The sequence below is a fragment of the Myodes glareolus genome, chromosome 2, assembly GCF_982192425.1.
Source record: "Myodes glareolus chromosome 2, mMyoGla1.1, whole genome shotgun sequence".
Taxonomy (NCBI): Eukaryota; Metazoa; Chordata; class Mammalia; order Rodentia; family Cricetidae; genus Myodes; species Myodes glareolus.
In genome coordinates, this window is record NC_142027.1 from 90,621,405 (window position 1) to 90,647,370 (window position 25,966).

Consider the following 25,966-nt stretch of genomic DNA (forward strand, 5'->3'; position numbering starts at 1 on the left):
CTGCAAACTCAGAGATTTGCCTGTCTTTGCCTCCTGAGTATTGGGAAAAAGTCATGAGCCACCATGCCTGGCTTCATCTCTCCTAACTTTTGACGACTTACTTCCTTTTCTTGAAATTTGAAGCCTTCTTGCTTCCATTTGGAAATCAAACTCTGTGCATTTCTTAGAAACCAGGGAGAAGGGATTCCATCCAAAATCTCTTTTAAAACATAAAGTGTAATTAAGGAGGCACAGTTTTTCTACATTGAAAAAAATTAAGATACTAGAAAATAGGAAAATATGCTTTCATATTGACAGGATTAATGATGAAAAATCTGTATTGCCAAACTCTATCCATAGATTCTAGGAAATCTGCTGAAAATTCCAATGATATCTTCAAAGAACAAGAAAAATCTACACTTCATATGGAAACTCAAAAGTTCCCAAATAACCAAAATAATCCAAAGAAGGAAAGAAAAATGCAGGAGTTGTCAGAATACTTGGTCTCAAGACTCGGGCAAAGTGCCAAAGCAGCATGATGCTGTCATCAAACAGGCAGGTCAGTATAGTAGACGAAGGACCCGGAAGCGAACCCGCACAGTAACTGCCACAACAAAATACTTTTTATGTGTCTCTGTGAGTGTATACGACTGTCCTTGTGAGTGTCCTTGGGGGACAGAAGAGGACTTTGGATTCCCTAGAGCTGGAGCTTCAGGCGACTATGAGCTGAGAGATTAGCTACTGCAAATCAAGCCTGGGTCCTCTGACAGAGCAGCAAGCTCTCTTAACCACTGAGTCATCTCTGGACCCCAAGTTGCCAAAAACAAACATGGGAGAAAAGTGAAATTATAAATTATAAAAGTAAATAGATCTGAATACTCACATGTAGAGAATGAAATTACATTCTCATCTTTCCCCTGACACAAAGCACAGTTCAAACTGGATCAAAGACCGTTGGATGAGACCCGACACCACTAGAGAAGAAGCTACAGGGAACACCTCAAGATAGAGATGCAAATAAGACTGGTCTGAGAAGAAGTCCAAAAAACAGAATGTAATTCAAAGAATCAACAAATAGAACTCCATGATATGAAATCCGTGCCTTTAGCAAGGGAGCAATCAGCAGTATAAGGAAGCAGACTGGCAAATGGGTGAAAATTCTTTCCAACTACACATCTGCCATCAGATTAATAGCTTGGATCTCTAATGAATTCCAAAAGCTCAACATCAAAAAAAAAATCTTCCAATCAATAATGGATAATGAATTGAACAGAGATTCCTAAATATTACAAAAACCCAACAGACATTTGAAGAAAAGTTTGATGCCACAGTCCACTGGGAAATGTAAATTAAAATTGTGTGGTGGTACCATCTCATCCGAATCACAATTGTCACATTAAGAACGTAAGCGCTATCAGGGAGGAGGTGAGGAGAGAGGTCTTGTACACTGCTGGTTAGACTGTGACCTGGTGCAGCTGCCATGGAAATCAATATGGAGGATTGTTCGTGACTGTTCTCAGTGCTATGGCAAAATACTTGAGGGAAGAGGGGTATCTTGGGGTTCCTGTTTAAGGTTTTGTCCATCTTAGTGGGGAAGGCATGGAGACAGGGGTCTGAAGTGATTGTTCACATTGTCTCTTCAGTCAAAAGTTAGATAATCCTAATGCTCTGTCTCCACTTGTAAGCAGTCAGGACCCCCACCCAGCTCACGAGATGTTGCTGCCCAGACTGAGGTGGGTCTTTCCTCCCCAGTTAAACCTCTCTGGAAACAGCCTCACAGACCCACCCAGATGATTCTAAATGGAGTCACTCTGAGAGGGAGATCAACCACCATAGGACATTAACAAAATAAAGTAAAAAGTAAGCTATCATACTGTTCAGCTGTGCCACTGATGCACTTGAGAGAGAGGCTCGACTTCCCGCCAATCTGCTCTTCCCTTTGGTGACATATCCACACATATAGGCCTATGACTGTAAAAGTTACCCCAGTTTTGTTATGATCCACATCTGGTCACGGTGAAGCAGCTGGTGGATTGCCCATGGCTCAACTTGCCTTTCTCAGGGGTAGCTATCCAAGCCTAGACAGCAATTGCATAGTGTGCTAGAGACCACTGCCGTGCCGTGGAGAGAGGACAGGGTTCCGATCTGCCTCCTGACACCCTGCTCTTGTCTGCAGTGCCGGTGAAGAGGACCAAGGCTTCTGACTTGACTTCCTGACAACCTGCTCTGCCCCAACCATCTGTTTCTCTCTGGGAGTCATTGTGCACATGGAACGGCGAGGTGAAGGAGAGATGTTGGCAGCCCTAGTCAACCCTAGAGAAAGCCTATGAGGAAGAGGCTCAGGCTGGAGGACCCCAGTAAGTGATTTCACTTCCTTTAAGAATATTACAGATGGAACGCAGGCTCTTAGTTACCATGTAATCAGAGGTCAGCAGCAGCCTCAAATGACTCTGTCCTCAGAGGCTCTTCAGAGATCAGGATGTTCTCTTATTTCCAGACCTTTGACAACTCAGGCTACAGAAACTCAAGAGTCCTGACCTTGGCTACCTTTTGAGACATTGGATGTACCTTATGACCCAACATTTAAGATATTTTTTCCTATAGAGATCCCAGCGTAATACAGGCCACCCTGTAGCAAGAACCTTTTGTGGTCCCTCTATTCCAACAGTCCCTCTCCTGGTGTGTTTTCCTGTGGTAACACTGAGAGACATTCTTTATACCCATTTCTCATGTCATTGTGTGGTAATGGGTTGTTGATGTCTCTCAGAGCTTCCACTTTTAGACCCTCCTTCCTTCCTTGGTCCTTCTTCACGGTAAAAAGAAGCCCAGCTCCCTCCAGGAACCTTCCACCCCCCGCCCAGGTTCAATCACAGTCGTGCAGACTATATGGAGAAATTGATCAACTGCATAGCAACTTCATTCATCCCTATATTCCTCAGTAGCTGCACAAAGTTCACCACCAGATGGGGAGTTTGGGACCTGATATTGGAAAAGTGAGTGTCTATACCCAAGTTGAGGTGCTTAAGTGGCCTGGTCTGGTTTTGGAAGCGCTGTGTTCTTCTTAAAGGCTCTGAGCTCTCATAGAACAAGTATGATTGTAACCTGGCAGTGATGATCCTGGGACTGGTCCTTTAAAGTGACGTGGCCAGATATGGGGGATGGGAGGAATCTAGTTTGTGTCATTAATTTTTAATAACCGGTGTGAAACACTACTCTTTCTTATGCCTTATGCAAAGTCTTTTCCCCATTTGTAAAGAAGGCTTTAGACCATATCTGAGTTATATTGGATTAATGGAGTCAGACAAGGTCTGAGGTCCCCTAAGAAGTCCTGCGCCAACCAAAAATCACAGCAAGTGGCAGCTTGGGTTCTACGTGTCACATGAAGATCCTTTAAAAGATATGACCAGAACCCCATCTTCTGGCCCTCAGCATAGAAATCATAACAGTGCCCAGTGTCCCTACCCTCTGGCCTCTATTCCTACACCAGATTCAAATAGAGCCCTCTAGATCTCTTGGTGGGTTGGGGACATATGACTGTAGAGGTGATACCCTCATGGAGTGCCACAGGTATGGATCCTTCTAGCCCAAGTGTGTGTAAAGGCAGCAAACAAAGAAGTCAGTGGATGTTGGGTGAAGAGGGAGGTAAGAACTCATCTGTGGAGTGGGATATTTGGGGTGGCTAGAGTTGAGGACTAAGTCATTACCAATCACCCTCCTATTGGAATTCCCACTAGATGCATGGTACCAGAAACTTCACCTGCAGGTGGAGAAAAAACAGAGATCTCCAATGGTCTCCTTGGTTCTGAGTAGCAGAGAGATGGACTGAACTTAAAAAAGGCCCTAGGGAAATCCATTGGCACCACAGCACTGCTTGGTTTGCCTAGTCTGCCCTCTAAGGGAAACAAAGGGTGTGGAAACAGTCTACACATAGCCCCACACCATGGGAATGCTATGTCCAGCAGCACACGGGAGCGTAGGATTTGCCTTCTCTGATAGTGCCCACTGCTGTGCTTGTAAAGACAGCCCAGGCTCCTGCCTCAATTCCCACTGACCTGCTGTTGTGCCGCCACCCCAAGCCGCAGCGCCATACGCTTGTTTCTGGCATTCTGGAAACAAAAATGCCCCCAGGATTTTTGTCTCCAGATCCACCCACTGTGAAGCAGCTGTTAGACTGCACATGGCATGGATTGCCTTCTCACACTCAGCCAGCCCAGGCTAGGAAGCTTTAGCCTTATCTGTTAGTGACCACTGATGCACTTGTGAGAGAAGCTCAGCTTCTGACTCGACTTCCCACCAACTTCTTCCCTACAGTGGCATATCCACACATATAGGCCTATGACTGTAAAAATTACCTCCAGGAGTTCTATTATGATCCACATCTGGTCACAGTGAAGCAGCTGGTGGATTGCCCATGACTCAACTTGCCTTTCTCAGAGGTAGCTATTCAAGCCTAGACAGCAATTACATGGTGTGCTAGAGACCACTGCCGCACTGTGGAGAGAGGACGGGGTTCTGATCTACTTCCTGACAACCTACTCTTGTCTGCAGTGCCAGTGAAGAGGACCAAGGCTTCTGACTTGACTTCCTGACAACCTGTTCTGCCCCAACCATCTGTTTTTTTTTCTTCTGTGATTGTGGATAGATGAATTGTTCCAAGGATTTTGGTGTCTCCAGACCTGGCCAACCCGAACCAGGTGATAAGCTACATGAGTTACCACATGCATTCTTCATCCGTAGCTCTCCATGTAAAGTGTTTCCTATCACAGCTGGCACAGGAAGAATCCAAAAATGCAATTCCCAAAGAAGACGAGGAGGCCTGGGTTATGTGAATCGTAAGGTAGAAGGTGTTTTCAGTGATAGTTTCCAGCAAGGAATTCTCCAGAAGCTTTGACCTGGATCCAGAACCAGACACCAGAAGGTGAGACACCCTGTTTTGCAGTCAGGGACTTGGGATTTTTAGTAAGAATTTTTTTTTTTCATAAAAAAAGAAAAGTTATTTTGTGACTTCAATGCCATCTAAGGAAAGAGAGTCTATCCTGGAAACTTCTAGGCTGCCTCCAATAACAGTTAGTCCCTTTCTGTTCTCAAGCTGTGGCATCTTCAGCGCAGCAACTCCTAAATTCCCAGGATTCAGGACCAGTCATGGACATCAGAAACTCTGGATAGAGACCAGCTTCCATGAGAGCCACTCATCACATCAAGAGGAAGCTGTGGTATCGAAATGACTGCTAAGGAACCAAGTGTGCCCGGCGAGGCTTCTGCTTGTGCCGTGCTCGGATCAGGCTCTGTCCATATCTTCCTCTGATAAGGACCACTGCTATTCTGCAGACAGACATAGTCTGAATCTTCTTTCAGACAACCTGCTTTTCTCCCAAACACCATAGGATTTTCTCTGGGATTGTGGATGGGGAGAATGTTCCAAGGATTTATGTGATTTTTCCAGACCTGGTCAGTCCGAATCAACTGTTGAATTATGTGACTCTCCCCTTGTTTTCCTCAGGCCCAGCTGTCTATGTCCAGGATATTCTATCACTACTGGTAGATAAAGAATGCCCGAAGAAGATGACAAGTCCTGACATACGTGCCTGGCAAGGTAGGAGATGATCTGAGGGATGTACTCCCCCAGGGAATTTTCAAGAAGCTTTGTCCTGGAACCAGAGCTGGATCCCAGAAAGTGAGACATCCTGTTTGGGGATCAGAGACTGGGGTTCTCTGATATGAAAAGGTCTTGTATGCCGTGCAAGGCCACCTTGGGGAAACTCAGTCCATTCTAGAAACTTCTAGACTGCCTCTAATAGTGGTTAATCCCTTTCTGTCCTTAGGTTGCAGGCTCTTCAGGGCAGCAACTCCTGAATTCCCATCTCAGGATCAGTCAGGGACAACAGAAACTCTGGAAAGTGACTAGCTTCTGTGAGAATAACATTGAGGTCCATCACACCAAGAAGATAGATATCATATTTATGGAAAAGGATGCAAAGGAACCAAGTGTACCAAAAGTCCTTTCAGTTTATCTTCAGCTTGTTGTGTGCTCAGTTCAGGCTCTGTCCATATCCTCCTCTGATAGGGACCACTGCCGTCTGCTGAAGAGAGAAAAGTCTTCTGATTCTACTTTTATTCAACATACTCTTTCCAGAAACACAATGTATTCTTTTCTGGGACTGGACAGGAAAAAAATGGTCACAGGCACTCTGTGAGTCTCCAGATATGGTCATACTGAACCAGGTTTAGAACTATATAAGTCTTCACATGGCTAATCATGCCTAGCCCTTCATGTCCAGAATGCCCTATCATGTGGATAGTGGAAAAATAGCCTAAGGTGTCAAGGCTTGATGACGGTGAGGAGGCCTGGGGTATGAGCCTGGTAAGGTAGGAGGTGGCTTCAATGATGGGTTCCCACAGAATTCTCCAGAAACTTTGACCTGGAACCAGAGCCAGACACCAGAAAGAAATTTGTCCTTTTTGTGGGAAGAAGGGCTGGGGATTCTCTTGTATGAAAAGGTCTTGTATGACTTGCAAGGCCATCTTGTGGAAACTCATCCCATTCTGGAAACTTCTAGCTGCCTACAATACTCTTTAATCTCTTTTTGTCCTTAAGTTGTGGGCTCTTCATGGTCAAACTCCTTAACTCCCAGGATAAAGACAAGCTTCTGCAAGAGCCACCAAGAGATATATCACATCAAGAGGATGTTGTGGTTATGGAGACTGTGGCTATGGAACCAAATGTACCAGAAGCCTGGTCAGTGGATCTTCTGCTTGTTGTTTGCTTACATAGGGCTCTGGCCAACTCCTCCCGTGATGGAGACCACGACTGTCTGCTAAAGAGATACAAGGCTTCTAACTCTGTTTTCCTCCAACCTTCTCTTCCCAACACCATGTTTCTCTCTGGGATTGCTCAAGGGAAACATGTTCTCAGAATTTTTGTGAGTCTCCAGACATGGTCAGCCTTAACCAGCTGTTGAACTATGTGAGTTCTCCACATAGATTTACAGGCCTATCTGTCCAAACACGTGTTCTCCTTTCAAGCTGATATACCAAGAGTTCAAGAATTCAATGTCTTCAAAGATGAAAAGACCTGATGTAAGTGCTAGGTGTAGCTAGGATGTTCTTTCAGTGATGGGTTATGCCAGATAATTCTCCAGAATCCTTGACCTGGAAGAAAAGATGAACAACATACAGTAAGATCCTTCTACACCCACAAAAACACAAGTGGAAACAAGATTCATTCCCTTTCCCACCCAAGCTTATACAAGAAGTAAACAACAGGTGGGGCATGTGACCACAACCTCGATAGCTGCCTGCAAGTCATATTAAGTCTGGGGACCCAAGAAATGAAGCAATGGAAGCCCAGGAAATTTCACACATTTCTGACCCTTTTGTTTGACATTCATAGGCTTTGCCTTAAAGATCAACACTATTTATGCACTATTTTTCGGGAAAGGAACACAATTGGTGAATGCAAGTCGTGCCCTAAAGGCATGGTCTCACAACACAATATGGTGTAGTAACCCCACTAGGTTTAACTGCGAACGTGTCACAGCTTCTATCATCTGAGCAGCGCCTCAATTGAGGAGTTGGCTTCAATCATTCAACTGGGCCTGTGGGCATGTTAGTGAGGCTCTCTCTTGATTATCGATTCATGTAGGAGCTCAGCCCACTTTGGGAGGGTCCATCCCTAGGTCGGTGGAAATGCACTGTACAAGAAAGTCAGCCAGCACGCCAACTAGCAAGGAGCATTCTCTATGAGCCCTGCTTTAATTCTTTTGTTGTGAAATGAGATCCTTTGATACCTAGGATCTATAGTGAATTCCAAAAACTAAGCGTAAAAAAATCTCCAAGTCATTGGGAACTATGAATTAAAATTGTGCCGTGTCACCATCTCATCCTAATCTCAATCGTCACGTTCAGGAAACAAGAGCTACCAGGGAGGAGGTCTTGTACACTGCTGGTTAGGAAGTGACATGGTGTAGCTGTCATGGAAATCAATGTGGAGGGCTGTTTGTGACTGTTCTCAATGCTATGACAAAAATACCTGATAATATTTGAGGGAAGAGGGGTATCTTGGGGCTCCTGTTTAAGGATTAACCCATCCTGGTGGGGAAGGCACAGCGACAGGGGTCTGAAGTGGTTGGTCACATTGTCTCTGCAGTCAGAAAGTAGATGAATCAAGGTGCTCAGGCTCCACTTCACTTTTTAAGGAGTCAGGACCCCCAGCTCATGAGATGGTGCTGCCCAGACTCAAGGTCGGTCTTCCCTCCCCAGTTAAACCTCTCTGGAAACAGCCCCACAGACCCACCCAGCGGTGTGTATCAGTTGATTCTAAATGCAGCCAGTCTGACGGGGAGATCAACTATCATAGGAGGTTCAAAACAAAACCCTAAAACTGGCATACCATCCAGCTGAGTCACTCCAGATCTAATCAAAATGAATCTAGGTTACATTGCCACACTACATTCTTCCATACTCATGTGTGACTAGAGTTATCATAGGTGACAGAGAAGATGAATCTTCATATTTCATTTACAGACGCATGATTTCCTTTACACTATACTTTTGATAATACTATGCACATATATTGAGCCTGTTCATTGAATTTATTAAATTCTTAACCATTTATCAAGGGCAGTAGGGGATTAAGCCCTTCTTCATCTGTGTAATTTACCCTTGTCTTCATTCAAAAATAAATTTGAATCTAGGTGTTCTGAAGCACAAATTTCTTGATGAACACACATGGACTCATGAGGGAAATTCACACTCCAGTAATGATGTCACCTCTGCACACACCCTTTAGGACAATTGTTTTTTGTGGTTGAAGAAGCCATCACCTACTAGACATCAAGGGACCTTAAACAAAGATAGTGAGAAGGAATGAGGGAACCATCCCCAACTCCAGAAAAAATAGCAAAGGTCCATTAAAGGCAAAGGTGATTTACACACACATCAAAACTACTTGGCCTGCTAACACATGTTATCTAAACTCTGGCAAGATTGCACAGTGAAAGCAATCTCCCAAACATGTTCCTAGTAAAATATTTATTGAGCACCTGATGTATATATGGCCTGATAAAAAATTGTCTCTATTCTTTATACTCTCTTTATTTACTTAAATTTCAAGAAAAAGGGACAGTAATATCATAGATATTATGGACACAAATGCATACTGTTTTGAAAACTTTATGCAGACAAGACAAAAGGCCCTTCAGCTTTTATCTGGCTCCAGGTAATTCGTTTGACCAGATAATCAATTATTAGGCACCAAATGAATATATTGTTTCCATTTTTATTAGCTAGGGAATATTTAGTAAAAAAAAATGAGCCCTACACAAAATGTTACGTGTACAGAGAGCTTTCTTTCTTACCTGTGTTTTCTCACAAAATTAGATGAAGTTCTGCAGGACCCTGATGAGAGTGAGTTTCCTGTGAGCATACCTCCTGCCATGGCAGTTCCTGGGTCCATTCTCAAAGGCCAGGAATGCAAAAGGATCAGTTATGCCTTTGTTCTTTTTGTTGAATCTAGAGACACAGGAAAACATGAATAAGATCCAGAAGAGTTACACTAAATATTTTTGGACACAGGTAGTTTTATGGGGAGTTGTTGGAATTCTTATGTGGGTGGGAATTTGATGTGGGAGTTCCCTCTGTTTGCAGTGATTTCCATTAATGAATAAAGAAACTGCCTTGGCCTGTTGATAGGGCAGAACTTAGGTAGGTGGGGAAGATGGAACTGAATTCTGGGAGAAAGGAGAGTCAGAGAGAGAAGCCATGGATTCTCTGCTTGAGAAAGATGCCAGTTATAATCTTTGCTGTTAAGCCACTGCCATGTGGCAATATACAAATTCGTAAAAATGGATTAAATTAAAACAAGAGTTAGCCAATAAGAAGCTAGAGCTAATGGGACAAACAGTGATTTAATGAATACAGTTTCTGTGTGGTTATTTTGGGGCTAAGCTAGCTGAGTAGCTGGGATGAACAGGCAACTCCTTCCCTGCAACAGGCATTTGCATGCTAAATATCCTGCTTACTCCCCTAATCCTAAATGAGTTCTCAGGATGTTTACATCAGAAGAGGTGAATGCTGCTGCAAGTAAAGGGGTGTGTTCCCTGGGTCATGGTCAGTCATATTTGACTCTGGGATACATTATCTCTTATCCATGTTAGTAAAAAGGCCAAGGAAAAAGCACCTTGACCCTGACTTGACCCCAAGCCCAAGTCTAGGGCCAAAGATTTGAAATTCCACCAGTTCCTGTGCTTATCCCAAAGTCAGACCACAGAATCTCTGCAGTCCCTGAGTATGAAATCCCATCAAGCCCTGAGCTTGCCTCAGAATCAGTCCACAAAGATCCACCAATTCCAAGCAACCCTCATAAGCTCTGCCCCCATATATAAAACCAGTATCCTGTTCAGTTTGAGGCAAACTCCTTCAAAAGTCCACCCTTCTGGACTTTTCCCTTCCAATATATCTCGACTGAGGTTTGCTGTGTGGTGTGACAATTTTACCACTGGGAGCAGAGTTGTGATACTTCCTGCGATCTGAGCAGAGCTGCAATAGTTTCTCTTGGGGGAACCCTTCCTGGCAGAACCTGAGCAGAACAGTTAGGCTGACACTGGAAAACCCTTCCCTGGAGCAGAGCTGCAGAGCTGCAGAGCTTCCAGTGACTTCGTGGTTTTGTCTCCCAGATGCTAAGAAACCTTTCCATCTGAGCTTGAAATGCTTAATCCCCAATTATAAAAGTAAATGGATGTGTTGCTTGACTTCTTTATTATTGTTATTTTGTTCATTTTGTTTTGTTTTGAGGCAGCCTCAAGATGCTCAAACTGACCTCCAGAAACAAGTGTTTCTACAATAGTAAGACCTGAACATCTACACACAGATGAACAGGAGGAAACAACCTTAAAAATAACTTTATGAAGATGATTGAGGCCCTTAAAGGGGAAATGAAAAATTCACCTGAAGAAGTAGAGGAAAAGACAAACAAAAAACTAGAAGAAATCAACAAATCCCCGGAAGAAAGCTAAGAAGAAGCAATCAAACAGAGGAAGGAAATGATTCAAGACAGGAAAACTGAAATAGAGGCCAATAAAGAAAACACAAACCGAGGGAATTCTGGAAATGGAAAATTTGGATAAATGATCAGGAACCACAATTGTAAGCATAAACCACAGAATACAAGAGATGGAAGAGAGACCCTCAGGTGTTGAAGATATGATGGAAGAAATCAAAGAAAGTATTAGGTTGAACAAATTCTTAACAGAAAATATCCAAAAATCTGGGACACCATGAAAAGATCAAATGTAAGAATAATAGGGATAGAAGTCCAGCCAAGGCACAGAAGATAAATTCAACAAAATCATAGAAGAAAACTTCCACAACCTAAAGAAGGACATGCCTATAAAAGCACAAGATGCTTGCAGAACACCAAATAGACTGAACTAAAAAAAGTTCCCTCACCACATAATAATCAAAACACTAAACATACAGAATAAAGAAAGAATACTAAGAGCAAAAAGAAAAAAGGTCAAGTAACATATAAAGGCACACCTGCCAGAATCACACCTGATTTCTCAATGGAAACAATGAAAACCAGGAGGTCCTGATCAAGTGTTATGCAGACATTAAGAGACCATGGATGTCAATATGGACTACTATATCCAGCAAAGCTTTAAATCACAATAGATGGAGGAAACAAGACATTCCAAGACAAAACCAGATTTAAGCAATACCTATCTACAAATCCAGCTCTACAAAAAGTACTAGAAGGAAAACTTCAAACCAAGGAAGTCAGCTACATCCACAAAAACACAGGCAATAGATAATCTAAAAGCAGCAAATCCCAAAGAAGGGAAACACACACAATGCCACCACCACCAACAAAAACAAAAATAACAGGAACTAGTAATCACTAGCCATTAATATCCTTTTATATAAATGGACTCAATTCATCTATAAAAAGACACAGGCTAACAGATTGAATATAAAAACAGAATCCATCCTTCTGCTGTATACAAAAACCACAAATCAACCTCAAAGACAGACATTACCTCAGAGTAAAGGGTTAAAAAAAGATTTTCCAATCAAACGGACTTCACAAACAAGCTGGTGTAGCTATGCTAATATCTAACAAAATAGACTTCAAGCTAATCAAAAGAGATGAAAAGGGACATTTCATGTTTGTCACCAGAAAAATTCATCAAGATGAAGACTAAATTCTGAAAATCTATGCCCCCAATGCAAGTGCACCAGCATTTGTAAAAGAAACATTTCTAAAGCTTAAATCACACATTAAGCCTCATGCACCAGTAGTGGGAGACTTCAACATCCCACTCTCACTACTGGGCAGGCCTACCAGACTGAAACTTAAGAGAGAAAGAAAGGAATTATCAGATGTTATGACTCATATGGACTTAACAGACATATATAGAACATCCCACACAAACACAAAATATACCTTCTTCTCAGCACCTCATGGAACCTTCTCAAAAACTGAATACATACTCAATAACAAAGCAAACCTCAACAGATAAAAGTTGGAACAATGCCTTGCAGCTTATTGGATCAGTACGGTGTAAAGTTAGAATTTAACAACAACAACACTAATTTCAGAAAGTCCACAAACACATGGAAATTGAACAATGCTCAACTGAATCACTAATGGGTAAAGAAAAAAATAAGGGAAAAATTAAAGACTTACTAAAATTCAATGAAAATATCCATACAACATAACCAAACGTATGGGACACAATGAAAACAGTGCTAAAAGGAAAGTTCATAGCACTAAGTGTCTTTATAAAGAAGCTAGAGAAATCCCATGAGTGAATTAATAGAACACCTGAAAGCTCTAGAAGAAAAAGAAGTACCCAGGAGAAGTAGATGGTGGGAAATAATCAAATTGAGGGCTGAAATCAATTACATAGAAACAAAAAAAATGCAAAGAATCAATTAGACAAATGAGTTGGTTCTTCAAGAAAATCAACAAGATTGACAAACCTTTACCCAAACTAACCAAAAGGCAGAGAGAGAATATCCAATTAACAAAAACAGAAATCAAAAGAGGGAAATGACAATACACACTGAGGAAATCCAGAGAATCATTAGGTCATACTTCAAAAACCTGTACTCCACACAACTGGAAAGTTTGAAGGAAGTGGACAATTTACTAGATAAGTACCACATGCCAAAATTAAATCAAGACTAGATAAACAAATTTAGACTTATAACCCATAAGGAAATAGAAACAGTCATTAAAAGTCTGCCAAACAAAATAAATGGCCAAAGTCAGATGATTTCAGCACAGAATTCTACCAGAATTTCAAAGAAGAGCTAATACCAACACTTCTCAAATTGTTTCACACAATAAAAACAGAAGGGACATTGCCAAACTCTTCCTTTGAAGCCACAGTTATACTGATACCCAAACCACATGAAGATGCAACTAAGAAAGAGAATTACAGACCAATCTCCTTCATAAACATTGATGCAAAAATACTCAATAAAATACTGCCATACCAAATCCAAGAATACATCAGAATATCATCCACCATGATCAAGTAGGCTTTATCCCAGAGATGCTGGGATGGTTCAACACACAAAAATCCATCAATGTAATCCACAATATAAACAAACTGAAAGAAAAAAAACCCACATGATCATCTCAATAGATGCTGAAAATGCCTTCAGCAAAATTTAACACCCCTTCATGATAAAGGTCTTAGAGAGATCAGGGATACAAGAAACATATTTATACATAATAAAAGCAATATACAGCAAGCCAACAGCCAACATCAAACTAAATGGAGAGAAAAATCAAAGTGATTCCATTAAAATCAGGAACAAGACAAGGTTGTCCAGTCTCTCTATGTCTATTCAATATAGTATTCAAAGTTTTAGCTATAGCAATAAGACAACAAAAGGAGATGAAGTGAATACAAATTGGATCTAAACTGGGATGATCCCCTAGTGCCAGAGGTTGCATGAATCTGTTAAAGAGACAGAGATAAGTACAACAGAGTATCCTGGGAATTGACTCAGAAGTATGCCATGTGATGCTCCCTTAATGTTAGAATGAGGACCCTAAGAGAGACATATATAGATCTAATCTACATGGGAAGTAGAAAAAGATCTCCTGGTAAACTGGGATCATGGGGACCTTGGAAGAGGATTGAATGGGAGAGGAGAGGCAGGGAGGGGAGTAGAGAAAAATGTAGAGCTCAATAAAAATAAAAAAAAGTCTGCATTATAACTGGAATAAACTTTAAATTGCTGTTCCTTTTTTGAATTTCTTATCTGGCTGCTCCCACATGAAACCCCACATTTCTAATTTTTTTTTTCGAGGCAGGGTTTCTCTGTGTGGCTTTGGTGCCTGTCCTGGAACTAGTTCTTGTAGACCAGGCTGGCCTCGAACTCACACAGATCCGCCTGCTTCTGCCTCCCGACCACTACCTCCTGGCTGACATTTCTAAATTCTGTTTTTTTTGTTTACCTCCCTCCACTTATTCACATGTTCATCTGAGAAGGCTTAAGGTCCTTCACCTTTGGACAAAATCTTTTAGACTGTAAAGTAGTTAGTTACAAGGTAACAATTCCTCGACTCCATTTTTTTTTTAAAACTGGAGCATGTGTATTATGTGTCAACTGTCTTCACTCTAAGTTTGTTATGAATCTAAACCCATCCTCACTGCTCTAACATCTGTAGAAACCACCTGAGGGGAGGGGATGGATGCTCAGCTGTCACATCAAAGGAAGTGGCATTATTCTAGAAGTATCTATCTTTGTTTAAGCCTTCCACTGTTAGAGCAAACAGTGAAACTTCTGAAAGACTGATATTACAGCTACATAGAGCTACCTCCTAAGACTGGGATTACAGGTATATGGTACCCCCTAGATGCTGGTATTGCAGGCATGAGCTACCACAAAATTGGGATTACAGGTATGTGCTACTTCCTAAACACTGTGATTGCATGTATGTGCTACCTCTTAAGTGCTGGGATTAAAGGTGAATATTACTATGTAAATTCCAGTATTACAGGTATGTGCCACCTCCTAAATGCTGGGTTTGCAGCTACATGCTACCTCCTAACTGCTTGGATTACAGGTATGTGCTGTCTCCTAAATCCTGTGACTACAGGAGTGTGTTACCTCCTAAATTCTGGGATTTCAGCTTTGTGCTATCTCATAAAAACTGGAATTACAAATGTGTGCTACTTCCTATGTGCTGGGATTATGGGTATGTGCTACCTTCTAAATGCTGGGATTACAGGCGTGTACAACCTCCTATGAGCTAGGATTCCACATATGTGCTATCTCCTAAATTCTAGGATTACAGGTGTGTGCAACCTCCTAAATTCTGGGATTACAGGTGTTACTACTTCCCAAATGCTGAACTCACAGGTATGTGCTACTTCCCAAGTGCTGAGATACAGGTTTGTGCTGGCTCCTAAATGCTGGGTTACATGTATGTGCAACCTCCTAAACGGTGATACTGTAGGTCTCTATTACCTCCTAAATTCTGGGATTACAGGTGTGAGCTACGTCTTAAACTCTAAGATAGCAGGTATCTGCTGCCTTCTAAGTGTTGTGGTTACAGGTGCGTGTAATCACCTAAATTCCAGGATTGCCAGTGTGTGCTACCTCAGTTCTAGGATTGCAGGTATGTGCTACCCCTGAAAAACTGGGATGACAGGCATGTGCCTCCTTCTGAAGTCTGGGATTATAGACATATGATACCACTTAAGTGCTGCTATTTCAGGTATGCGCTACCACCTATATGATGGGACTACAGGTATGTGCAACCTGCTAAATGCTGGGATTACATACGTGTGCTACCTTCTAAGGGATGGGATAACAGGTGAGTGCTACTTCCTAGATGTTGGAATTCCTGAATGTTGGAATTACAGCTATGTGTGGGATTCAGGAGTGTGCTACTTCCTGTATGCTGGGAATATAGGTTTATGCAACCTCCTAAATTCAGGAATTACAGGTGTGTGTAACCTCCTACACACTGGGATTACAGGTATGTGTAACCTCCTAAATGGTGGGATTGCAGGTATGTGATATCTCTAAAGTGCCAAGATACAGATGTGTGCTATCTCCTTCATCTTGGGTTACATGTATGTGCAAACTCCTATATGCTAGGATTGTAGGTATCTGCTGCCTTCTAAATTGTGGGATTATAGGTGTGTGCGACCTCCTAAATGTTGGTGCTACAGGTGTGTGCTGACTCCTAAATGCTGGGATTGCAGGTGTGTGTGTGGTACTTCTTAAAGGTTGGGATTCCAGTTCTGTGCATCCTCCTAAATTCTGAGATTATAGGTAAATGTTACCCCCTAAATACTAGATTTTAGGGATCCATTCCCTTCTAAATGCTCAAATTGCAAGTATGTGTTACTTCCCAAGTGCTGGGATGACCTATGTATTCTACCATGCCTGACTTTATGCAGTTATAGATTGGACTAAGGAATTCATGTATGCTAAGCCACTAACCCAAAAATATTTGTTTACCAGCTTTTCCAAAGAATAGAAAAGCATCAACTCTCTTCAGTGTGATAACTGTAAAAACCGCGACATTGGTCCCAAATTCCCAGAATAGCCTGCTCCAGGACAAGCCCCGGAGGACCGGACTGTCTCAGTTACCTAGAGAGTGGGAGACTTAGCTTTTGAAGGGTTACCAGGCTGAACTCCCCCTCAGCCTATATCCCACCTCAGTCCCCTTCCCTAGCCCTCCAGGTCTAACCTCTGATCACGATCAGCTTAATAAAGAGATGCTGTTCCGACAGGGAGCTGGCAAGACTGTGGTGCGTCCACTCAGCCGGGACAGGAAACGGCTCCCTTCAACTGTCAACTTGCCCTGTGCTGATGTTGGCGGAGGGATACGCAAGGGTGTTTGTTATGCAATACGCGGCGGTGTTGGCAGACTAATAAACGGCCACCAGGTATGTGCACGTGAGTGCAGGTGCGCATAGAAGCTAGAAGGAGTCAGATACCCTGAAACTAGAGTTTAAGATATTTTTGAGTTGTTTGTGTTGGATGGGAATAGACTCAGGTTCCCTGAAGAGGAACAAGTGGTCTTAATGACTCAGTCGTCTCACCAGCCCTAAACTGCTAAATGTTAATCTGCGTCTCTCTGATGCATTCTCGGTTGATGCCCCCCAAATTCCACTTTCTTCTTCTCACCTCAGTATGTAAGCCTAGCTTAATCTATCTACCTTTGACAAAAATACAGAGGGAACCCTACAGATCACATGTTCAATGCCCAACACGCTATCAAAATGTAAGCCTCTCATGAGACCTCCACATTTTACCTTCTGGTTAGATCCTAGGTGATTTTTCCTCATTACTGTTACAAGTTCACCAATCAACTGTGTAGAATCCTTTGGGAAAATGAGGAGCTTAAACGTTTTGTGTGTTGGGATAAGGAATGGCAACACAAATAAAGAAAAGACACAAAATAGTCTTTAACGAAAAGATCGAATTTCCTCAAGCTTGATTACACTCTTCTGAAACAAGCAGAAGAGCCAATACACATTAGTCTCTTAATAATGGGAAGTCATTTCCCTGTCCAGATGGCAAGACTCTCAGACTGTTCTATTTATTTGCTTAACACGTGCTGTAGCAAGACAGTAATTGGCTGTTAGGTAGAAATAGCCAGTTACTATTAAAACTCACAGGACAAATAAATGAACTCTTAAAGAAAATGATGGAAGTTATAGGACTCGTGTTCTTGACTGAAGGTTATCATAAAAGTGACATCAGAGAGACTATCTGGTACTGGCATGATTGTTGGTGTGAGATCAAGGGGGATAAAACAGCCATGTGTGTTTGGTTCACTGAATTCTAAGGAAAATGTCTTGACTGCCCTGCTCGCTTCTAGAAGCCACCTCTTCCTTGGTGGAGCAGTATAACATCATGACCCTGATTCTGACTCAAGACTTGTAATTTCATGTCCCTTGCACACAGCCAAAGGAACTTCTGACATGCCAGAGCCCCAGAAACCTTGCTTCTAATTTACTCTTTCCCTTTGATGGACTTGCCTTTTTCTGCCTCTCAAGTTATATACCAGTATACCTTCAAACTGTTTAATGATGGGGAACATCTAAACACAAAAGAGGAAAACATCCAAAGTTAAATGCAGAGAAACAAGAAAGATAAAGTCTTGCAGATTAGAATGGTATAACTGGGATTTTATAGTGGTTCTTGTGTGGTAGAAGACATTCTCAGGTGGATCAAGCTAGGGCAGCGTTCCCTTCAAAGGACTCACTTTCTGCTTGGTCTATTTTATTCTTTAAAATTCCATTTCAAAGCCTCTGACTGGGGCTGGAGAGATGGCTCATTAGTTAAGAACAGTGCATGCTCTTCTAGAGGATCAACATTCAGTACCCAACATCTACATAGCAGTTCAAAACAGTCTACTACTTGAGTTCCAGGGAATCCAATGGCTTTTCTGGCCTCCAAGGGCACCGGGCAGACACATGGTGCACATGGTGCACATTTTCGTGTAGGCAAAACACACATACATGGAAGTATTTTACAGTTTAGAAAGTCCTCAGATTGTGAAGTGACCTTGCCTGTTTCCATCCTCCATGGTACTAGCTCCAAGTACTAGCAGCACTAAATTGATTCTGTGGGTTGTTAGATAATGTCCATGAAGTTGTGAGGGAGAGTGGTGGTGGGGGTATGAGAGGCGCTGGAAAGGAGGGCAAGGTGGGTACATTCCATCAAAGTACATTATGTACATGTGTGGAAATTCTTAAACAAAGACACACCCTCTACGTTTTTGAGTTTTTCACTGGTGAATGTGAGAGACAGCAATGCTCAGCAATGCTTCCATTCTTGGTCCTCAGAGATGGTGACAGATTTTCCCATGAATCCCACTGACCAAGATTCTACAGTCCCAAAGGAGATGGCAGATAGATTATTCTCTATGTAACTTTGGAGCTTTTTCATAATGGTAAGAAATTTATTTGTTAAATAGTATTTACTGGCTGTCTCTGTGTGGTAAAGTCATTGCAAGACACTCAATAACCATATATCAAAATTGCCTTTAAGCCTATTAAGAAAGTAGGGGACACCAACCACTTGGTGTAATTCTGTGTCTTTATGATCCAGGCTCCTTTAAATTGGAATCATGAAGTATTTGCCTTTAATTGAAATGAAAAAGATGTCACATGTCTTCATCTAAGTTTGTGGAGAGTAGGAATAATTGACAAATGTTAGAAAACCATGGGAAAACAAATTTTAAAGCCTTGTTTGGATATTTATTAAAAAATAAACTCAAAAGAAAACATGTACACTTCAAGAAGAAATTAAAAGAAAAATAGCAGAGCCCAGATCATTTCCCAACTGATGATGTCCCAGCCAGTCCTTCAGAAACATGTATTAAACTCAACTTCTGACTGGTGTGGGAGAATTATCTGTATTCTGTCAATCATGTATTTTAATAAAACGCTGATTGGCCAGACAGGAAGTATAGGCAGGTCAACCAGACAGGAAGTAGAGACGGGACGATGAGAACAGGAGTATTCCAGGAAGGAGGAAGTGCCTCTGCCAGTTCTGCCCAGACCACAGGAGAGGAAAGATGTAAGCTGCCCCACTGGAAAAGGCACTGAGCCATGTGGCTAATGTAGATAAGGATAATGGGGTAACATAAGTTATAAGAGCTAATAAGTAGCCTGACCTAATGGGCCAATCAGCTTTAAAACTTATAGAGATCTCTGTGTGATTGATTTTCTCTGGGACTTGCCGGCTGTGGGGTACCGGGCGGGAACAAATACCCCAACAATCTGGACCCCATACTACATCTGACTAAACTGGATTTCTGATAGTGAATACATGCAACAAGGACATAGTATCATACTTGTGTTAGAACATACCAAAGGATCTAAAAATAGAAATACATATGTATGTTTTATGTCTGTGTAATCCTACTAACTTTGAAATGATATAGGGGTTTTCAACCACCATGTTCCGTTTTGGACCTCTCCCCTGATAGTACCGTAGAGTGGCTAAGCCAACAACAGGAGGACTCTTGGAGGTTCAGTTGACAGTGTTGAAGAGATGCTGTCATTGTGCTATGTGCCACAGGCAAATGGGAGGAGGCTCTCCCGCTTCCTGCCTCTTAATTTGTTCTCATCCATCCTCAGAAGTAACAGGGTTGGTCACAAGGTCTGCTGCTTCCATGCCTGTGTTTCCCTTTGGGGGCCTAAGCTGCACTAGGACCCTTTCCCTCATCTCCTATCCACTCACATCAGACACAACTTCTGGATAAGTGACCACTCTGCACCTCATCCACCAAAGTAATCAGGCAAGTCCAGGAGAGCATATCCAAATCATGGAACCATTGTAAGTGTTACAGCTCTGAAGGGAAAGGCCTCCTGGCAGTTTTGGGCCTAGGAATACCAAAAAGTTACACTGCATAACAAACCTCACACAAGAGATTTATTGGAAGGGGAAGATAGCTGCCTCTGTGTTGGCGAGAAGCAGCAGAGACAGAAGACAGGGCTTACATATTTTATATATTTTCTTGATGAGGGAACAGAGTTTTCCAGGGCGGAGATTTCAAAGGTGGGGATTTGTGGGATTTCAAGTCCTGAGTTTGGACATTTTACTCTGTATGGTGGGGAACAGGTCTAGCCATTAGGGCAATTAGAGTGTTTTGTGGGTGGTACCTGGTGGGTGAAGGTCCTCAGGGGGGAGGGGCCTGACCGCTCACGTGCCTTGAAGGGCTTACAATAGATTCCAAAAGACATTTTATTTGTATTCTTCATATAATGATCATTATAGACTATTGAATGGGGAACATTTGACAAGAATTTAACTACTTCTCATTGTCATTAAAATCACTGATAAAATTACAGACCACTATTCACTTTAATCAGAGCCCAAATATAGTTGGTGGAGTGGAGTCAAGTGGCAGAGAAGGTGAATCTTCATATAACCATCATAGACTTCATGACAGGCCAGCAAGCCCAGGTTTAGGCAGACCAAGGTCAGTGAGAAATCTTGTTCGCTCAGTATTGTCTTTATAGTTTCTGTATTTTTCTCAGTCTTGATGCCCAGATTTATTTTGTGGTGATCTAGAACATGGGTGTTATTTCAGTTTTCCTATATTCACTAGACTTGATTTTGTCTTACTGTGTGCTCTATTTTGTACAAAGTACGAGTTACTGAGAGGAATGTGTATTCTTCAAAGTTTGATGGAATGTTTCATATATGTCTGTTAGGCCCATTTGATTTATGATGGATTTAATTTATGACTCATTTAACTCCAGTGCCTCTGTTTTTTGTTTTTGTTTTGTTTTTGTCTGGATGACCTGCTTATAGATGAGAGAGCATTACTGAAGCCTCCCACTAATACTGTGTTGGGTTAATCTGTAGCTTTTCATTTAATAGTGGTTGTTTTATGAAATACATAGTGTTTGGTATATGTGTTTAGAATTGTAATATCTGCTTGGTAGGTTAAAGAGTGTGATGTGGCCTTCTTTATCTCTTCTAATTGGTTTTGGTTTGAAATCTATTTTGTCAGATGATACACCTACTTGTTTTCCTTTTGCTTAGGAGTTCTTTTTCTCATCATTTTACCCTAAGGGGAAGTCTGTTTCTCACAGGTAGGCATGTTTCTTGGAGGAAGCAAAAAGATGAATATTGTTCTCTAGTTTAGTCTGATAGTCTTTAATTGAAGAACTGAGACTAGTTTAGCTTTATTATGGAATGGTGCATATTATTTTTTCCCCTTTGATGAATTTTGATGTTAAACATCTTTTGATTAATTTTATGGTATCATTTATTTATCTCTGGTGACCTGGGAATGTGGTTGTCTTTTTCTCCAGTCTGAAGTATTCTTTCTAGTATCTTCTTTAGAGCAAGCTTAGTGGTCAGAAGTTGGTTTAATCTATTTTTATCATAGAACATTTTTATTTTTCATTTATAGAAGAGTTTTGCTGGGTATAATATTCTGGTATTTATGCCCTTCAGAATTTGGCTAATTTCTTGTACTAGACTTGCTGGCTTGAAGGAATTTTATCTGGTAACCAGCCTGTCTTTCTGTGACCTGGGCCTTCTCTCTTGCAGCTTCAAAACCTCTTTCTTAGTATTTTAACTGCAACGTATTAGTCTCTTTTCTTCTGTTCTTGTTGTTTAAGGCCATCTGTCAAGATTTGGGAATTTTTTTTCTGAGATTTTATTGAAAATGTTTTCAATGCCTTTGACCTATAATTCTCTTTCTTTCCTGTCCATAATTTATAAATTGATGTTCTTATGGTGTCCAAATAGCCTGCATGTTCTGTTCATACTTTTTTTGAGTAAATGATCCAATTTTTCTAGCCTGCCTTCAAGTTATGATGTTACTCTGCCATCTAAATTGACTAATTTTTCACTTACAACTTAACTTCATATTAGATTTTAATATTCTGCTTTTTCACATTTTATTTTCATGTTGTCTTTGTTTCATTTAGCTATGTATTCATTCCTGTCCTCGTTACGTTCATTCTTCAGACACTTTGATTATGTTTGATTCTTCTTTTGACTTCTGTGCATATAATTTTGTCCTAAACGGTCCTCCTTGGAACCATTTCATTGATGGGATTGCTAGTTTTTTTTTTTTGAGCAGACATTGCCTTGGTTTTGTATATAGTTTATTTATTTATTTATTTTTGCAATGAGTCCTGGCATGTGTAGTTAGGTTGTTAGATGTCTTTTACTGTCTGTCTTCAGTATCCAAGGCCAGAATCCCAAGTTGATCTGAGTACCCAGAGGAGTTCTGAGAGGGTGAAGCCAAGGGGAAGAGGTCCCTCACTAAATCCACTCTGGGCCAGATGCATGAATGGAGGTGGCTGGTAGAGGTTCTTAAAACAGGAGAGGATCTATGGTGATAAGCAAAATATTCATCAGTATGGTTATGGGCCAAGGAGATGGAGACGAAGACCCACATTGGAACACTGGACTTAACTCCCTAGGTCCAAACGAGAAGCAGAAGGAAAGAGAACGTGAGCAAGGAAGGCAAGATGAGAGGGAACTTGTTTCCTCTGCATATACTGGATTTTTTGGGATCCAGTCTGTTTGGATGCTCACCTTCCTGGACCTGGAGGGAGGGGGGAGACCCTGACTGCTATTGGGGATGGAGAGGGAGGAGGGGAGGGAGTGGGGGGAGTGAGAGGGTGTTGGGAGGAGGGGCGGAAATGGAGATCCAATAGACTCTCAGGTACCACACAGCGTCACCCAGCAATCACTCTAGACCTGCAAGTCAGGAGGATTCGTCCTGGAGAAACTCAAGATGGGGATAGCATTGCAAATAGAACCCGTTCCTTGGCAAGGCTGGCAGAAAGTACAGTTGAAAGCAAAGGTGGGGGCTTTCACAGAACTATTTCCTTTAGAGTGGTCAGGTGTCTGAACCTATGTGAGTACCATAACAGTTCCTCTTCGTAGGATTTCTGAGAACCATCCTCTGTGGCTCTTCAGTCAATTTTAAGGCAGATCATGACTGGATTTGGAGAGCTGAGTTCTCTAACAGGGATGGAGCCTGAGTCAGAGAATCAAAGAAATGATCAGCATTTACCAGAGCTGTACCTAGAAATTCATAACATAGATATGGCTGACAACAGCAGTCATTAGAGTGGAGGTTCCTCACAAGCCAGGAGGACCCAAGAAGACAATGTTGATATGCGAGATGTAAGTGAGCCAACCCGCCACAGGCCCACAATTGTTGCAGTAGGAATAGAAGGCAGTTAGAGAGGGCAGACAGTGTAGTTGAGGCTGGAACATTACCCATTCTGCGTCTTGTTCATTTCTTCTTACTGAATGAAGGCGATGATGATCCAGTTCGTGGTTTAACCAAAGATCAGATTGACAATCTTTCTACCAGGAGCTATGAACAAACTGGGGTTGACAGTGAGTTAGGTAAAGTGTGTAGTGTGTGCATCAGTGACTATGTGGCTGGGAACAAGCTTCGGCAGCTGCCGTGTCTGCATGAGTTTCACATTCATTGTATTGATCGCGAGTTGTCAGAGAACTGCACCTGTCCTGTCTGCCGGCGGCCTGTCTTAGAATTTGGGGCCGCAAACAATGGATGAAATAATGGGATCTGCTCAGTGCTGTATGTTACTGGAGCCTCATAGTCAGACACTTCTTGAGTTACTTGTGATTAGGTATCAAGATGAAAAACCTACCTGATTACAATTTGCGCTGTTCCTTGTGTGTTTAATAAATTTGTCACAAAGAGATTGTTTTTATAAAATTTAATAAAATTTTATAAAATTAAAATGCAGATGTTAAATTATCTGAAAGTAAAGAATAGTTAATATTGATAGAGGTCGTGTCTCATCCTGCTTTATATTCCTCTGTAGTGCTACAAGAGTGTATACAACCATCTCCCAGCCTTTATGGCTAACTAGTGTGGCTATAGGGATTAAAAGTGTATGACACCACTGCATGGCCTCTATGGCTGACTAGGGTGGCTAGCTTTGCACTCTGATCTTCAGGCAAGCTCTATTGGTTAGATCATAAGCAAAATATCAGCACAAGTAAGTTTCTATTAGAGACATGAGGAAAAACACAAACACAACTGCATTTCAGAGTCTACCACTTACTTCTTAACCTTATAATCTTCAGTGAGTTAAGTTATTCTGTAATTTTAATGTATATACTTATTTAACAAGCACTGGGCACTAACACTTGAAAGTTTATTTTCTGCTACTTTATGTAACCTGTTTTAAGCAGAGATCTGAAACAAAGCTTCACATATACATGGAACAGACTTGTGGCAAAGGTATCCTGATTTAAAATGTCTGAAAAGATAGTAAAGTACTTTTTAGTAGAGACACTGTAGCAAGGGGCTAATTAATTTTGTTCACAATTATAAAATACCATTTAAGATAAGCACCCTGTTTCTAAAGAAAATATAGAAAACCAGAATTACAATGTGAAAGGAAACCCTTTTCTTTTAAAGAATCTGGAAGTGATTTCAAGAGCTACTATGTCAACATAATGATGATAATAATAATATTGATTTTAGAGTACTTACGGTTAGAATAAAAGAGACCAACATGTGTGATATACAAGTGATAAATCTAAAAAACACAATGCTACTAATAAAAAATTAGATATTACACATATGTGTAAATCTAGTAAACCAAAAGGGCATTGGTTTACACAGTTCATAAATTTATCACAAACCTGAAATAATAGATGTCGAATTTCTTCAATTCAACACATCTCAAACCAAATCATTGTGATACTTTAGTAGACTCCATCTCCTGATAAAGGCAGTGTGCTAAGTGTAAAGGCATGGACCGAGACAGACGCTGTCAGGTCTTCTCTATTACACTCTAAATGAGCAACAAATATTTTATGTTATGTGGCCCTAACTAGTCTGGAACACTTTATGTAGAGCAGACGAGCCTTGACCTCAAAAGTTATCTCCTGCCTCTGCCTTTCTAGTGCTAGGATCAAAGACATGCGTGGCCACAGCTCAAGAAATGGATTATTTTTGATGCTTAAGTAGGAGTTGAAAAAAATTTCATATTTTGTTTTTCAATCATCTTCATTGTTTCTATTTCCCAAATTGTTGTTATCATGGTAAAGTAACCACAGGCCTATACCATGTGCACTTCTGACTAAAAACAGTGGGAGATGACAAAAGTGTTAAAACCATAAAGGGTTTGTTTTTGTTCTCTTAAAGTAAATTGCATAAGGAGCAAACAAACAACAAATGAGAAGAACTATGAACTGGAAAAGGTTGGCAAATTTCCCATCAAACATATTTGCTCATTGTTGTCTGACATCATCTCTTCTGCTAAAATCATTAAAACAGTTGCACATGACCACTTTAGAAACTTTTGACAAGTATATACACATGCACATTATTTTTATCATTAATTTGTCTTAACATTTTTGATTCATCACCACTCTGGGCTGTACTATTTGGGTAGATTTGGGGATTTTTTAAACCTTAGGTAGCATATAAAAACAGCAAACTTACTGGATTTTCAGTAGACAGGGTGAGTGC

The 25,966-nt window shown here is 41.3% G+C and overlaps 1 long non-coding RNA gene across 1 annotated transcript; it reads right to left on the minus strand.

Annotated features, from left to right (window-relative positions):
• Positions 1–2,758: 2,758 nt before the first annotated feature.
• Positions 2,759–16,842, minus strand: LOC146895547 (uncharacterized). The gene is made up of 3 exons (XR_014997415.2): positions 16,703–16,842; positions 9,336–9,489; positions 2,759–7,128 (listed from the first exon to the last, which is right to left on the minus strand). It is a non-coding gene; the product is annotated as an uncharacterized LOC146895547 (long non-coding RNA).
• Between the last annotated feature and the right edge of the window lie 9,124 nt (positions 16,843–25,966).